The 13,825-nt window shown below is 44.6% G+C and overlaps 2 protein-coding genes across 12 annotated transcripts in view; one reads left to right on the top strand and one right to left on the bottom strand.

The window, feature by feature from the left end:
* Window positions 1–13,825, top strand: part of DGKH (diacylglycerol kinase eta) — a 764,231-nt gene that overhangs the window by 613,192 nt on the left and 137,214 nt on the right. The window lies entirely within an intron of this gene.
* Window positions 1–13,825, bottom strand: part of ENOX1 (ecto-NOX disulfide-thiol exchanger 1) — a 280,345-nt gene that overhangs the window by 202,669 nt on the left and 63,851 nt on the right. For all 9 annotated transcript variants that reach the window (XM_083624672.1, XM_083624674.1, XM_083624673.1 and 6 more), the window contains exon 2: window positions 8,268–8,371. The gene's annotated coding sequence lies outside the window, so the exon portion shown is untranslated. The remainder of the gene's footprint in view (window positions 1–8,267; window positions 8,372–13,825) is intronic.

The raw sequence follows: 13,825 nt of genomic DNA, 5'->3' as shown, positions 1-13,825 counted from the left end.
TTAAAAATCGAATTAAAATATATTACACCGCAGAATGAGAACATCTTGGAATCAGGTAAGGCCCAAAGCTTAGGAGACCATCTGTTCTGCATGCAGGATTGAGCCCGGCCTGAAATCCTGGACAGCCTCTTCCATTCAATGTGGTAAGCTAGATGGACCCAACTCAGTCTGAGATAGCTTCCTATGGCAGTCATTCAGCCTTGTTGTCCTGTTCATCCCCAAAGACCGGGGGGGCGCGGGGGCACACCTTCCATTGCCATTGAAATGTAAGTACATTTCAAGTGCCATTGAAATGTAAGATCCGTTCCGGAGCCCCGTTCGCATCCTGAGTAGAATGCAATCCGCGGCCACGCATGCGCGGGTCGAGATTTGCCACTTCTGCGCATGCGCGTGACGTCATTTTGAGCGTCTGCGCATGCGCAAGTGGCGAAACCCGGAAGTAATGTGTTCCGTTACTTCCAGGTCGCCGCGGAGCGTAACCTGAAAATGCTCAACCTGAAGCATATTTAACCCAAGGTATGACTGTACTGGTAGGGACAACCTTATTTCCAATCGAAGGAATTAGGGTGCCACTATTAAGCTATCTGATACCGAGTAAGTCCTTTAGTTCATCTGCCTCAATAATTTCAGACAGGGATCTCTCCCAGCCCTGCCTGTAGATCACAGGGATTGGATCTGGGACCTTCTACTTATGAAATATGTCCCCTACTAATAAGTTATGCCCCCTCCCCTATTGTGAGGCAAGCCCAATATTATTTTTTTAATCAATTTTGATTCTTTCTACCTGATGCCAATACCATTGGGGATATTTTTCAGTTTAAGTGTGTCTCAGTTCTATCCAAAGCAATATGGAATCCATTTCTGCCTCTGACTTTTTCAAAATGCTGAATGGGACACATAACCTTATCAAAACAAAAACAAATATAGAAAAAACACAGGCCTGCATAGAAGAGCGCTGCAAAAGCCCCCCCCCCCCCAAATAACTGGACTGCATGCTTAAGCATGGTTTCTTATTTCTAAACAGATGCAATCCTGGTCATGGAAAAGACCTTTTGAGAAATGATTTTCTTCCCCCAAAGGAAATGTGGGCTGCAATGCAAGACACACCAGAACTCCACCAGAAGATCACATCAAGGGAAGCTGCTGAACACGAAATGCTTATTTCCACAGGACCATTTTAAAAGGCCTTAAAAAACCAAGACATGCAGAGAAAACATTGCAGCCAGAACACAATTCTGCTGGAATCTTATTACTCAGTCCCCACCCCACCCCTTTATCGCAAAGGGCAGAACAAGAAATATCTGAAACTAGGTTTCTTTACTTCCCTGATGAGTCCACTATAATGAGGTTTCAGTATATACCCGTTATGTCTCAACAAGGTCAGCTCAGGGCTTTGAACATCTCCGCTATTAAAATTCAGTCTGCAGAACTGTGGGAGGTGTGGAATGAATTCACAGCCAGCGAATGTTTCCTGTAGTCTGTAGAAGTACCCACAGAGTGGACAGCTCTTCACATTTATCAAAATTTTGACCCTGTGGGAATTCAGCCAGATTACTCTGAAGCCAGATGGTGCCCTGACAAAGGGGTCCATTGCAAAAGCTGGGACATGAGGGGCACAACAAGGCCAGTAAATGGGTGCATGTGCCAAGACCACAGTAATACTAGAGCAGGGGTCGGCAAACTATGGCCCGGGGGCTGGATGTGGCCCACCAGGCTCGTAAATCCGGCCCGCGGACCCTGCCACCCGCTTGGTCAGTCCCTGCGCTGAGCTAAACCAACACGACACAGCGTTTCCTTGCAAAGAAGCCACAGATGCCTCGCCGTGCAGGGACTGACTTCCACGGCGCTGGCATGGCTTCGGATTGGCTGCAGGAAGCCTTGCCGCCTGTGCGCTGAGGTAAACCTGGTGTGGCCATGGACGGAGAGGCCAGCGGGTGGGCAGCGGGTCATGGGCATCATGACGGGCGTGTCACGGGGCTTCAGCCGTTGCTTGGCAAGCCTGCCTGGCGCCCGGCTCAGCACTGCTGGTGATGGCGCACTGGGCGGCTGCACTGGAGCAGCTGGAGGGTGAGCTGTGTGCCGCCTGCCCGGCGCTCCACATGCGCAGCCAACCTGGCCTTGGATGACAGGCCACAGCGTGTGGTGCACGCTGCCTGGGAGCTCTGTGGGGATGGGCCAATCGAATGGCTGCTGCTCACCAACAACACCGGCGAGTAACAGCATACGAATCAATATGGCGAACCTGATTCAAAAACACCCACTCACACATGAAAACAAAGTTCACCACAGCCAATCACAAACAAGCAACCACACCCTAGGCCAACCCCAACTTCTCTCACCACCAAAGGAACACAAGCAAATAGCCAAGAGAACCCGCACAAACGACGCTGACACAAAACCCCACACATACATTAAGCAAATTAGAAACATCGCCTCCCGATCCCACTCCCACTCACCTTCCCCCCCCCTTTCCTAATGTAACCCTAATGTCTCAACAAATGAAACTGACCTATGGAAAATGTAACTTCATTGCGCATACCTGTGTAAACCAAGAAAACTTTAATAAAAATATTTTTTAAAAAAAACAATGCCGGTGAGTGGGCGGTGCCGAGATGCGCTCCTGAGCGCGTGCAGAGTGCGTTCCTCCTCCAGGTCCGGAGGCAGCTGTGGGACTGGCTTGCCCACCCACCTGTCAAACACCCCTCCATTGTTTTGCAAAGTCCCCTTGCAAAGGGGTGGGGGAGGAATAGGATAGTTCAAATGACACTTTGCAAACATTGGAAGCTCAGTGTCTGACCTAAAGTGACACTTTGAACGAGCCTCTCCTCCTCTGATGAGCAGAGATGAAATCCTAGGCTGCATAGTCCTGTTCCCAGCTGAGAACTGGGCAGTGTAGCCCATGCAGGATTAAACCCTGTCATCCTGCCCATAATCTGACATCACCAGTAATGTCAGGTAATGGGCTGGCAGGTGTGGTTTGGGGAAAAGAACCAGGGGGGCCCAACTGAACCCCCAAGGGGCTCTGAGCCCAGCTTCGGCTGGGGAGGGCAGAATATAAATAAAATTTTATTATTATTATTATAAGATTGGCCTGCAAGATGGAAAAGTATGAAAATTCAAGCGTGGTATCACTAACATCTTTTCAACAGATGTGTGCTACATTGTTTGCACTCAGGGCACTAAAATAGCACCAAACAACAACAACAACAACACAGTTTTGTGTTAATTATGTTGCCCATGGCTTGCATGCATGATTTTACTCGCATGAGCTTATCGCTCCTTTGGATCCTCTCCAAGGCCTATGAAAGTGGACTCACCTGGGCTTGTTGCTCATTGTTATCCTTAAGTAAAGTTAAAGGGGCCCCTGACCATTAGGTCCAGTCGTGACCGACTCTGGGGTTGTGGCGCTCATCTTGCTTTATTGGCCGAGGGAGCCGGCGTACAGCTTCCGGGTCATGTGGCCAGCATGACTAAGCCGCTTCTGGCGAACCAGAACAGCACACGGAAACGCCGTTTACCTTCCCGCCGGAGCGGTACCTATTTATCTACTTGCACTTTGACGTGCTTTCGAACTGCTAGGTTGGCAGGAGCTGGGACCGAGCAACAGGAGCTCACCCCATCGCGGGGATTCGAACCGCCAACCTTCTGATTGGCAAGTCCTAGGCTCTGTGGTTTAACCCACAGCGCCACCCGTGTCCCTTTATTGTTCTCCTTAATTTCCTTTAATAATGAGCTGACACACTGACCTTGCAAACATGCTGACAATGACATCCTATATAATCATCTCTTTCTTCAGCAACACTATTCAGACCCTGATGTACAGTGCAATAAATAATACTGGTGTGGACGAAGGCTGAAAGCAGGAATTGTTTCCGCCTCCTTCAACTTACACACCGTAAGCTACGGAAAACGACGTTGCCCTCGGCAGGAAGAATGGGATGTACACAAAACAAGTAATTAGCCAGCAAGCTCTATGCCAGTGAGGGAGTCTGGTCCCAGGTCACCACCTGCCTGAGCCATCATTCTCCGGGCTACAGAAGCTGGCCTCCCCCTCCAGCGAAAGCCACAGCACTCACATGGCTTCATCACCGTTCCCTTTCTTTGTCTGCAATTTATTACAGCCAAGCCAAACACGATGGGAGAAACGATGTCTGTTTAATACACATCATTGAAAAAGTGGAGCAGGTGCCTAATTCCTTCAACAAAATTGTTGCCTACAGTGAAGGAAGAAGAAGGACATGGTGATTTCCCCATCCTTCACCTTCCACCCCAGGGTCCTAGGGCAGGTTGCAACCATTAAACACCATGTTAAAAACAGAAATAAGAGTTAATGAAATTCCCTCTATACAAGATTGCAAGACTGGATCCAAAAGCTGACAGAATATGCAGAATTAGACGGTCTATTGGAAAAAATAAAGAATAAATCAAAACAGGAATTTGTTTCAAAACGGGAGGTTTTCAAAGAATATTTGAAATATAATATAGTAGTTTAAATTCGGTTGCAGCATTCGAGGAACTTCAGTAATAGTTGCAAGGCAGATATAAGAATTAAGATATATGAAGAAAAAGTTTTGTAATGATAAAAGTGTGTACTGGCAATAAGTTATATGAAATCAAAATATGGAATAGACGGGAGGTTGGGTCTTTAGTGTTAAGACCAATTTATGCCTTATTGTTTGTTAAGAAAATTCAGTATCTACTGTTATTCCTGTGTGTAATTTGGTATTTGTGTTTTCTCTTTTTTCTTTTCTTGCTGTATCAATAAAAAATAAAAATAAAAAACCAGAAATAAGGCAGGTCCTAAAATATACATCTCAAGGGTCAAAAGCCAGAGCAAAGAGGTGTGTGTGTCTTCAGCATTCGGCGACAGCTTTATATTGAAATGCCTGATGTATCTCTGTGGGGAGGGAGTTCCACAGCTTAGGGGCAGCCACAGAGAATGTCCTCTACTGCCCCCCAAACCGAGCACCTGAGGGTAGTGGAAGAACCAGGTGGGTACCCTCTGCCAATCTTTACTCGGGGGGTCTATATGGAAGGAGGTGGTCTTCCAGGTATAAGAGGCCTGAGTTGTTTATCCTGTGAATTCACAGGTGAGGCAGACAGGAATTCACAGGTGACCTGCTTAGTTTTGAGATAGCGTGTTCTCCTTCATGGAGAGCACGTGTTGCGGTGGGGGCCGACAGGACACTCCAAAGTTGTGGGGCGGGCTAAGTGATCGTTGGCCAGTGATGTGATTGGGCTTCCCTTATTGTTGGGAAGAAGTTAATGTTGCCATTTGTTGATTGACAGCCAGAAATGCTAAAACTCCCTGCACGAGGCATAGAGCTTCCTATTTTTGCCCGTGCATCGGATTGCCCGTCCCCCCCCCCTATATTTAGGGTTGTTCGCTTTGACCTTACTATGCCTGGGTTGTCTGCTTTTGGGGCAGGGGCCCGGTAGGAATTTTGTCCATCTGGCTGATTGGCTGGTGCTATTTGGTTTTTGCCTACTGCGTAGCAAATCGTCACAACTTGTAAGGTTGCGGTTAGGCATTGGTTTATGGTTTGGTTGGTTGAGGGGCATGGATTGGCTGTGCCTGCCCCTCTAATGCTGCTGCTGCAAGGGATTCTGTTAAAGGAAATCAGGGGCTCACTATTGCTTTTGTCCGAACCCTGTCAAGGGGCTAGGGCCACGCAAGAGCCCCTGGTTGCATTTGGGCTGAGGGCAGGTTCCCTGTTCCGTCGCTACCCCCAAGTGTATTCCTCTTTTCTGACTTCCGCAGGCGTGCGGAATGTCAGTCTGTCCCCCATGGGGGCGCAGATAGTCGCAACCAATGCCTAAGCAACCACTCACATTTTTGTATTTTAATAAAGTTGTGGCCAAAATCATGCCAAAAACCTTAAGCAAAATTTCTGTGTGATGTGTGAGTTATTGGGGTGGCCCTGGGGACCTCGACACGCAACCTTACTAGGCAAAGCAGAGCTAGTTGGCCAGCAGTTTGTCTTGTAGGGACTGAGGAGGGGAGCTCCTGCCCCAAATGTGGGAACAGCCGGTGCGCTCCCTGCCTGCCTGACAGTCACAGGTACCATTTTGGGACACAGGGTAAAATGTGGGAAAGAACGAGCAAAATGCAATAAATAAGAGCTGATCAACATGTCACGCCAGACCCAAGTGCTGCCCCCACTACTGAACTATAGTTCTGTGCAGCCCCTTTATTTAAAAACATATGCTAGTTTTCATTATTCACTAAAACTAATCAGAAAACAAAATCTTAAGTTTTTTAATTACTAAAAATAAAATGTGCCACTCCCATTTGCAACCTTGCATAATACATTCTGTTTTCATTTTAACATGCAGTATTTTCTCGCTGCCACCCTAAATCTGTTTCTCTGCAACATAGATCCATGGCTCCTTGGCACATTTGGTCTTCCTCTTCCCTACAGCACCCTAAAGGCATCTGAAAGCTGTCAACAACTAAAAATAACCTGTTCTTGCAGGCTTTCCAAAGAGGCCGTCAATCCCTGCCTTTTCATTTACTTTTGGGTTTCTTTCTGCTCTAAATAATCTTCTGTTTGCAAAAGTATGGGAGATAACCACATATAGCACATGAAGCTGAACTAGGAGAACTGCAACCTTATTCACAAGATCCATTTTTTGCAGAGATGTTTTTATCAGTGCAATTCAACATGGTTTTACCCCATTTGTAACAGAATGTCTGTTTCCTACAGACAGAAGACTCAAATTTGATTGGGGAGAATATGCATAGATTTTCTTTTAATCTTTTTGCTATAATGGGGAAACAAGCACGGTTCCCTTTTCACTCCAAAATGCTATTGTTGTTGAGATGAACATGCAAGGCAGCCTGGCATAAAAATGCTTGGGAGGACAAATTAGAATACACAAGAAGAGGGAACTGAGCAAAACCACGACTGCAAGCCGTTCTGCGGCAAAGAATTCACTCAAAACCAGCCACATTTTTTCTACTTTTCTGGCAATTTCAACCATAAGATACTAAAACCCTGGAAGCATTATGTAGTTGTTCAAAACCATTTTTCACAACGTGCATCTTCCATTAAGAGGTGGTGGTGGTTAAACAATTTTGTACTGGTTTTTACACAAATACAACACTTATCCAGCAGTGTTTGTTTTATCCATTGTCTCTGGACATACACATTCAGCATTCAAACGTATTACTTTAAGTAACCCCTCCACTGAGAATATTGAGCACTTGGGATAAGAAGGTCTTGATTTTGGCCATTAAGATAATAAAAAATTGGGTCCACGTTTCTTGGAAGGTGTCTCTATTCGTTATGCCTTTCAATTGCCCTCCTGTCTCTGATGAGATGCTCAGACATTGCTGTAACCTAGATATTATTTTCCCATACCTTCTTTTTTTATAATATTTTTTATTAATTTTAACATATAAATTATAAAATGTACCACAAACCTTATCACTTATACAATCTTTTAAGACTTCCATCAGCACCTCTGATGATCCACCGTTTTAACCACTTATGCATTTCTTAACTTTATATTGCCTTTACATCTCTTAACCAATCATCCTCCCCCTTGTCCATTTTTACAATACTTCTACTAATACTCCTCACAAAACTTCTTGCAACCCTACAAACGTCATCTGTTCTTCACAATTACTTTTCAAATAGTTCGTAAATTTACTCCAGTCTTGCGTGAATTTCTGGTCTCGCCGGTTTCGAATCCTTCCTGTTAGTTTATCTATTTTCCCATACCTTCAAGGGTATTTCAGTCTAGTTCTTCCATTGTTGAGCAATCGCTAATTGTGCTGCGGTCAGTAGGAAGCCTACTAGTTCACTGGGGCACAAGGTGGAGACTAAGTCTATGTCCAAAGATAGTTGGGCGAAGGCAGGATTTGGTGAAAGGGGTTGGCCTGCAGTTGCAGATATCATGGAGAATACTCTATCCCAAAAGTTTGTAACATAAGGGCATTCTCACCCAACATGAACAAATGAACCAAGCTTTCCACAGTCCTCCCAACATAAAGGGGAAAGGGAGGGATTAATTTTTGCCAGCCTGACTGGTGTCCAGTGCCATCGGAGGATGACCTTGAGCAAGGCCTCCTGTAAGCAAGCAAAAATGTTTTTGGTGGGGTGGGAGTGGTGGTGATGGTTGTTAAAACTTATACCTCATTTTTCTGTCAAACAACATAGAGCCATTTACTCAAAAGGGCATAACTACTGTGCTTTGAAACAACAGCAACAGTACTAATATATTAAATGCCATCACTGGAAGGAATAATTCTGACCACTTACTTTTCAATGCTGGCTCTAAGGTGAAGATATTTCTCAGCCAGTTACTTTCAGCAAGATATATTTTTGTATTCAGCAAGGGAAACCACCCAAGATTTCAGTGAAACCTGAAATAAAAAGAACATTTCTTAAGAAAAGTGTGAGACCAGAAACAACACAGGAACAGATACCATCACCTGCTGGGAGCATATATTCATACAAAAACCTCTCTCTCTCTCTTTTCTCCTATAGTTCTTATTCATTTGTTGTGAAACACACATACACACAACCTTAGAAATAACCAACAAATCAGGAATAGCTCTTAAAAAAGGAAGGCTGGCCAATGTAGTAACAAAGCTACCTAAATACAGAAATAAAACCAGGACACTGCCATGTGATGTTGTCCTTTGATTTTGTAAAGCTACATTTTCTACTTTTCCATTATTTATGTAAATAAATACCCTTATTGTAGGCAAAGTGCAATGCCAAGTTTGGACAAAGGTATTTACTGTCCCCTGCAAGCAAACATAGAAACAGGACTAGAGTGTGTTCCATGGATTAATTTCAAACTCATCACGTAATCTTGTGATATTTCCCATGAGATCTCCAAACAGGTTGAAGTACTGAGACATTATTTCCATATTTATTGGAAATAACACAGGAGCTAAGGCAAGGCGCTATTCCCTCTGAGTACTCTCGTGATGAGTATGAAATTAACTCCTACTGCCACTGCAAGATACTTTCTCTTTGGCATGTGCAATATTCGCCTAAAGTGACTAACTCCCTTTTTTGTATTATTATGATGCTACCTCCCACACCATAAACTAATATGGAAATTATCAGATTCTTGGAAATTATGTCCAATATGCAGTGGCCCAAAATCAAGCCCAGTTTTTGATGCAAACTTCACAGGGGCATTCTGATATAAGGGGTCTGAAAATTTCCATTATTATTATTTTTACAGAGTTTTTGGCACAGGCAGCCATTTTGAGAAGACTGCTGTAGAGCTGAGGTGAATGAACAGAGACAATTTTCTCTCTGCAGCTGACAGCAAGATCAAGGTTCAGGGAGACCTGCTAGTGTTGAGAGTGAGCCAGCGGAGAGATTCTGCTGGGACTGGCTTTGCACTGACAGTGCCCCGGTTCAGTTCTTTGGGTCACTTATGTAAACCCCTTATATATTGATTGATTATTTTTGATTGCTTAATTTCTACACTGCTTAATATATTTTAAAAATATCTCCCCAAGCAGTGTACAAAAAGCTGAAGAAACAACCAACAACTTAAGTACAATATTGAAAAAATATAGTTACATATAAAAATGTTACAGTAAAACAAAATTGCCTATCTCTATCCCAATCTCAATTCATTTTCCTTCTGGCACACCTTCCCTCTCAGCCACCAGGGTCCAAACAAGCTCTCAGCTCACCCACAAAAGTCTCACAACGACAAGAGTTCCTGGAAACTTGCCTTCTATGGGCAGGCCCAAGGTGGGTGGTCCTTCCTCATGCTGCCCGCCCCCCACTATGTCCCACTCAGCTGCCCTCTCTACACCCAGTTAAGCAGGTTTGTTGAGTTTCCCAGGTGTTCCAGAGGATAGGAAAAGGCCCAGCTCTCAGTTCTTCACCCTCTGTCCTCTCCTCGGCCTCCAGCTGCTATGCACATACAGTGGTACCTCGGGATGCGAACGGGATCTGTTCCGCAGCCCCGTTCGCATCCTGAATGGAACGTAAGATGCGACAGCGCGTCTGCGCATGCATGGGTCGTGTTTTGCAGCTTCTGCACATGCGTGTGACATCATTTTGAGCGTCTGCACATGCACAAGCAGTGAAACCCAGAAGTAACGCGCTTCGTTACTTCCGGGCTGCTGTGGAGCGCAACCCGAAAGCGCTCAACCTGAAGCACATTCAACCTGAGGTATGACTGTATTTATGTGCCTATCATTAAGGTAGTTGAGTTTATACTTTTGTTTACCTCTGCATAAGTCCTTTGTTGTGACTCTCCCCAGAGACCCTGAATAAAAAAATTGGACATATAAAATCATAATAAAATCTCAGCTACCCCTCCCGCTACAAGAGTCCACACAGGCATCTCCATACAAGTTGAGTTGCAATCGCTCCTGGTGAATCCATTGCTTACTGTCTCCTTCAACGTGAATCTTGTAGAAGATTGCCTGGAAACCTAACAATGCATGCTTCTGCTAGTTAGTAAATGAAGGGGTTAAGGACCACAGAGCTGTAAATTTCAGGAGAACACTCGCCTAGGTCACACTCAACTTTGGGGGAAAAGTGGGACTTTTTCTTGGTCCCTCCAATCTCTCTGAAGCAACATTGGAACAGAGCAGACATGCCTTAACATAGCTTTCTCTGCTTTAGATATGTTTTAGAGGCAGCTTTTGCTGCATTTTTAACAAGGACATTTACATACATTTCTTATCACTGCTATTAAGGAAAATGTAAGTCAGAAACCTAATAACTGTGAGTAAAGCGTTTTAAACTAACCTTGCAGTCTGTGGTCTGTTTCATTGAAAAAGGGGGAAAGGGAGCCAGCTGCCTTCAGGAACTGGAACGTTATCAAAAGAAGATTTAAAAACCAACTCCAATGCTTCAGTAAATCTGCCTAACAAAAGGGATTTTAACTCTGCGACTGGGGCTCTTTATGTATAAGTCCTGTGTTTTAATAAAACAGGTGCTGGCCATTTTTTCCTTGTGCTAACCCCTCACCCCGCCACATGGCTCTGTAGAGGATCAATTATAATTAATATACCCTCCAACTAATACCCATCAAATCTATGCTATCTTCCATTATCATTTGTAAATTTAAAGTAAACAAAAGAGCATTAGACTCCTTTCTGGAAACGTTAAGGCAAAATATGATCACCTAAAATATCACTCTTTCCTCTCTCCCTGACCTCACAGAAAAGGAAAACTGGGCAACCAAGATGATCATGGGTCTGGAAACCAAGCCACAGAGGAACAGTTGGGGGAGTTGGGTATGTTTAGCCTGGATGAGAGGATATATGATAGCCATCTTCAAATATCTAAAGAGCTGTCATGTGGATGATGGAGAAAGCTTGTTTTCTCCTGCTCTGGAGGGCAGGACCTGAACCAATGGCTTCAAGTTACAAGAAAGGGATTCTGACTAAACATCATGAGAACTTCCTGATGGTCAACAGTAGAATGGACAACTTCAGTAGGCGATGGACTCTCCTTCATTTGAGGGGGTTTTTTTGCAAAGGATGGGTGGCCATCTGTCACGGATGCTTTAGTAGAGATTCCTGCATTACAGGAATCTCAAGCCTTCAGTCAGAGGAATTGGCCACTCTCCAGGTGCCCGGCTTGGATTCCTTGTTGATCTCCCCCGTCAGCGACTCCCGGCAAGACAAGGCGAGATCCCGGCGATTCTCCTCAAACGCGAGAAGAACACACCTTCCCTCCTCCCTCATTCCCCAGGGAGGGGAGAGAGACAGACAGAAATGTATTTACATGCCTTTATTTCTGTCTTTCCAGCAGTACAGAGAAACGTGTCTGCACTCTTTCTACAGCAACAGCAGAGAGAGAATAACTCCTCCCATGTACTTCCAGTACAGGGTCATGTGACACTCAGAGCTAACATCCGGTGCTCAGTGCACAGAATAGACTGTTCCTTGTTCCCACGGTACAGTCCCAAAACATCAACATCCTGTTTGGCTTTCCAGCCATCTGGAGCACTCAGCAGCATTGCTCCTTTTTCGTAACAAGATGAGCCTCAGAGTCCCTTCCAATTCTACCATTCACTGGTTGTATTATTAAATCTCCCATCTCTGGCAAGTCCATCAACTGGCCAAATCCCCACTTTTTCTTCTCCCTTTCCCCTAGCGTTTGCTGTTAAGCTCAGTCATGTCCCCATTTCCTGAGGAGACCACTTCTCTCTCTTCCCCACTCTCTTCTTCCTTGGGCGCCTCAGTCCCAAATCTCACATTCTCCTTCCCTCACTATCCACAGCAACTCATTGTCAAAATGAAACATTTATCCTCGCCATTTCCTCTTTTCTTCTGATTCTTGGAACTTTTACAAAGCTCTACAAACTCCCTTCTTCTTCTGACCACCTCACCTTCTCTTCCTAGAGTAAGTGGCTCTTGTTGGCTTCCCTTCTCCTTTGGGTACCACTTTCACCCCCTACAGCCAAACGTCTGGACTGGCCTCGTGCCTGACCACTTTGCCCTTCTGGTTACCTTCCTTCCATGGGACTAGAGCCTTAGCTCTGTTCCTGCCTTATTCAGCAAGCTATCCCCCGCCCCCTTTCCCTGTATCCTAGTTTTTCAGCATGATTTTAGAACATGATTAGTTTAAACTCTTTTATTGATTATGTTGTTTTGTTGTTTAGTCGTTTAGTCGTGTCCGACTCTTCGTGACCCTATGGACCAGAGCACGCCAGGCACTCCTGTCCTCCACTGCCTCCCGCAGCTTGGTCAAACTCATGCTAATAGCTTCAAGATCACTGTCCAACCATCTCGTCCTCTGTCATCCCCTTCTCCTTGTGCCCTCCATCTTTCCCCACATCAGGGTCTTTTCCAGGGAGTCTTCTCATGAGGTGGCCAAAGTACTGGAGCCTCAGCTTCAGGATCCGTCATTCCAGTGAGCACTCAGGGCTGATTTCCTTCAGAATGGAGAGGTTTGATCTTCTTGCAGTCCATGGGACTCTCAAGAGTCTCCTCCAGCACCATAATTCAAAAGCATCAATTTTTCAGCGATCAGCCTTCTTTATGGTCCAGCTTTCACTTCCATACATCACTACCTTCAAATTTAGCATATTGCAAAGTGCCCATCTCACACTAGTAATCAATAGCTTTTGGAGAAAATGTGTAGTGCGTGCGGGACGCAAGAATACAGAGACTTTTGCTTTTGTTATGTTAGTTGTGGAACAATGAGATGGCAGCCATGAAGAGTGGGCTCCACATCCACTATCCCACGCAAAAACCTATTCAGCTGTTAATCAGCAGCCTGAGCCATTTCTCTTAGGAATAGAATTTCAAGAACCAGGCTGGGGAATTAAGACAGTGGCTCTTTATTGTCAAACTAATTAAATGTAATTAAATTGATAGCAGCCTAGAATTGAAAGCATTACAAAAATAAAAAAGCATTTGCTTTACATTTATAAAGACTAAAGTGACTACGTCCTTCTGGGGTAATTGCTGGTGTTACAAAATAGTTGGTGACAGAGTTCCTGACAGAGAATCAATTTAGACTGTCAGGACTCATTAGCAGATGTATGACTGATAAATAATTGAGTTAATTTTTACCTGGCTGACAATGCTGAGATGATGGAAAGTATCTTATTTTCTGAATTTAAATAAACCTGTCCCCACGAAATCCACCCACATATAGTTTCACATCAGTTCAGCCACTGCATAAAGCCAGTGGCTTTCAAATGTCTGGAAATTTGCTAAAAACATATTTTTAAAGCTTAGAAAAGAAATGCATTCATGATTGTTATCTTTTGTACAACACATCCCTTTTCCCAATCCTCCAGAGGATGTACAGTAGCCCATAGGGTTCAATTGTTCTGCTCAAACTCTGTTACAAATCTTCTGCCAAACGTTTGG

The sequence above is a fragment of the Podarcis filfolensis genome (assembly GCF_964270895.1).
Source record: "Podarcis filfolensis genome assembly, chromosome: 7".
NCBI lineage: Eukaryota > Metazoa > Chordata > Lepidosauria > Squamata > Lacertidae > Podarcis > Podarcis filfolensis.
The sequence above is the reverse complement of the archived record's forward strand: the minus strand, read 5'-3'. Positions and strand labels throughout refer to the sequence as shown.